Source organism: Psammomys obesus, unplaced genomic scaffold (assembly GCF_907164565.1).
Source record: "Psammomys obesus unplaced genomic scaffold, mPsaObe1.curated_primary_1811, whole genome shotgun sequence".
Classification (NCBI taxonomy): Eukaryota; Metazoa; Chordata; class Mammalia; order Rodentia; family Muridae; genus Psammomys; species Psammomys obesus.
The window spans coordinates 17,404,462-17,408,079 of NW_026585580.1; the positions used below are offsets into that span (position 1 = coordinate 17,404,462).

The window sequence follows — 3,618 nt, forward strand, 5'->3', positions numbered from 1 at the left end:
TGTGGGCTCTGTGGGAAGGACAGGGACCCTTCCCCTGCCTCTGGCATGCCACAGAGATAACAATCAGAGCCCAGGCTGGGAGCCCTCGGTCAACACCTATGTGTTTTGGAGATCGGTTTCTAATGCCTCTTGTGGGTGAAATACATACTCAGAGACCACACTCCTCACTTATAAATTGCTACAACTTGTGCGTGTGTGCTCAGTAACGGATTGTTACCTGAGCCTTGGGTTCCTCAGAGACTATCCTGGAATAGCAGATGCAGATCTGGGACATACCTTGGGCTTCACCTCACCTTTTCTGCTTCATCAAACATGGAAGCTACAGCTGTGTTATATGTTAAGTTCTCCACTAACACATTACTTTGAAAGATACCCAGCCAGGCCTGATCATTTACATCCAGGGAAGCTCAGACAGGAGGATTGCTGCAAGTCTGAGGGTAGGCCAGGCCACATGGTGAGCTACAGACAGCCCATTTTGTGGAGTGAGATCCAGGGAACGTACTTCTGAAGAGATCACTGTTTAGCCGTAAAAACTGCAATCTTATTTAGACAGAAAAGCCAATCCAGGCAGATTCTTTCACCTGTAAGTCCCAAACCATTCAAAACATGGAGGCTGCCAACAAAGCCGGTGACCTTGCCTGGAGATGCATGCAGCCAGGAACTCTGGACACAGATGCCAGCACCCATCTCTGAGGGCACCTTGGCAGCGTTTTTGAATGTCAGTCTGAACAGGAGGGCTGGACGGGGCACTTCCAGCAGCACAGGAAGCCACTGAAGGACTGACATTCTTCAGTCCCTGTGTGTTCTCTAACGGTCGTTGTTAATCGGAGTGGGGTATGACACTGGCATTGGACGGTCACCTGTCATCCGTGCCTTTAGACTTCATCTCGATGCTGATTTACCCATGGCCTGACTAGAAGTCATCTTGGCCAGAGGGTCGCCCTCGGAGGAAGTGCTCCAAGGCCATATGTACTCTACCGCACACAGCCATCTCCACGACTGATTAGACCTCCAGACCCTGCCTGAAAAGCAACTAACCTCTGTAGTAAGTGTAGATCATGGTGCCCCTCAAAAGAGGCCTCCAGGATGTGTGTGCTCGCCAGGTGGGCATGGCAGCCACCTGAAATCACAGCGTCGGGGAGGCGGGGACAAGGGAGACCTGAGTGGGCTGGCTATCCCAGCAGTCGGTGAGCTGTGGGCTCCGCGAGAGCTCGTGACTCGATGTAACCAGTGGGGGATGGAAGAAGAACTACACGGTAACTACACGTTAACTACACGTTAACTACACATGCATGCACAGGTGTCCCTGAACACACATGCTGACGCGCGCCTCTACACACATGTGAACCCTCACACGTGCAAGCCCACCACGCACCAGGTAAGCCACTGTCCCGTGAGGAGCGATGACCAGATCCCACCTCACGGCACGCAGGGACGTCAGGTGGCCTCAGATGCGCCTGAGGACGTTCTGTTCTGATGATTCTCGGGAGGAAAGCCCCCACACAGAGGCACAGACCTTATTTTCTTGGCCCCACTGCTGGGTTCTGGGAGCTTTCATGCTGAAGAGAGCAAACAGAGCTTGAGAGCCATGGTTAGGCCTATTAAAACGAGTGTGAAGACCGACCGGGAAGACGCTCTGCACCTGCGAGCTGGATGAGTCTGTCCTCCGATCGGGTAACTAACCAACACTGACTAGCAGTGCAGATGCACCCCCAGACTCCCGCCGGCGCCCTCGGGGTACACCGTCTGAAAGCTGAGCAGCCACCCTTGCCATTCCAGGTCTTCAGTCTCTTGCCGGGCGCATCAACAGGCAGGCAGCCTCCTCGCTATAGAGCAACCACTGTTGAATCACCAGGAAAATTGGCAGAAGTTCCACGTTCGCTGAGCAGCTGCCCCAGCCACCTCCTCGTGGATGTCGTAAGCTGCGTGTTTTCAAGCGTACGCGAGCACATTTTCATGTGACGGTTGTCCCCCTGCCCAAGCAGACCACGCACTTTCAAAGTGGTTCCTCTCTGGACTCACCGTTGCACCATTCCATTCAAATCATTAAGTTAGCAAAGCAAAACACTGCCAAGAGGAATCGACGCTTAGGTTTTAAAAAGAGCAATAGAAGGCACCCAGCTGTTTACCTTCATTTATCAAATGCCGATCACACAACAGTTCACACATAGATAGCAGGAGAAACATGCATCAGATGCTCAAATATCTGCAATCCGATGCAGAAAATAGATGCTTTCCCATGCTCCGCCTGACTTCCACTGCGGCCTGGGCTATTGCTGCTCTGTGTTCTTATATTACTCTATCCCTGTGCGTGCCGTAACACGCCATAAGACACGGGTGTTTCCTACAGCATTTCACACACTAACAGCAATCTGCTGACACTCCAAGTGTCCATCTTTGACCATTGTAAAGTTGACATGTAAGTCCTTCGGTACTGCTGCTGAGTTGCAGTCATTTCCTTTTTCTGCTGTGTGGTTTACTGGCACGAGAAGACACTGTGGCCTTAAGCTGCTCTAGCTTTTTTTCTTAGACACGTCTTTATGAAGCTGTGTCCGCTGCCAGGGAGAGATTGTCTTCAGAGTCCAGGAACAGCCTTACATTTACTGAGTATGAGATTACCTAAAGCAGACAGAGCAAGAAAAGATCACGGGGTCAGGGTGGGTCAGTAGGGAGAAAGGAGAGACAGAGAGATGAATCTTAAGTCAACACTGAAAGAACAGTTTTAGTCAACACTGCAAGTTTTACTTAGTCACCAATTTTATATTGGTGCTCTCTGCATGCAGAAAATTCCAGTTCTTGATGATATTAATGTCATTATTCATTTTTAATGTTACAATGTTTATAATATATAATATATACTAGCTTCAGAATAATTTTAATACTTGTATTTAACAATATATTTTTTAACTAAAAGCAATTTGATATTTTTAACAGTGTTCCCCCTTAGGAATATTTTATTACAAGATAAAAGAACGTTCTCAAGTCATTTGAAGTTATTTTTAATAGCGCTTTGTTGACTCAATATAATTAGGTTAATTCTTCATATTTTTACTTTTAGTGGTTGTTTCTTACAAGTTCACTTGGTATGAAAAAATATTTACATCCTTTGAAGAGCAAATCTACAAAATAAAGCTCATACAGAATTTACTTCATCACCTGTTTACGCTGTACCTGATAGTAAACATTAAAAAAAAAAATCCTGTCTGGCCCCTAGAGGCCTTGCGGGTGTGGCTGCTGTGTCAACTGTGTCAGCAGAGGTCCTCGAGGAAGGACGCTACGCCCACGCTCCGTGTTCTGACCTGTGGACATCTGAATAATCAGTAGCCTAACTAGGCTGAAAACAGCGAGCCCCAGACAACCACCATTCTAGGGCTGTGTTTGCACTCTTTTTGTCAATAAATTGTTGCTTCATATAAGTGATATTGATGAGATGGAGATTTTTAAAGTTCACTAGAAGAAAGCCTTGAGGTTTGAAATTAGAGGCAATGACGGTGGTCCTCATTTTATAAGAAGAAAAGGGCGGGGGAAACCCTTTTGTTGAGAAATCGTGCTGAGTGTCACCATCCTTTACCGGAAATTCCTGCAAAGAAAGCCGCCTTACTCACTATTTCACCTAAA

The 3,618-nt window shown here is 47.5% G+C and overlaps 1 non-coding gene across 1 annotated transcript; it reads left to right on the plus strand.

Annotated features, from left to right (window-relative positions):
- Positions 1 to 3,203: 3,203 nt before the first annotated feature.
- LOC129677780 (small nucleolar RNA SNORA17) lies at positions 3,204 to 3,333 on the plus strand. Its single transcript, XR_008720258.1, has one exon. It is a non-coding gene; the product is annotated as a small nucleolar RNA SNORA17 (small nucleolar RNA).
- The last annotated feature ends 285 nt before the right edge of the window (positions 3,334 to 3,618 follow it).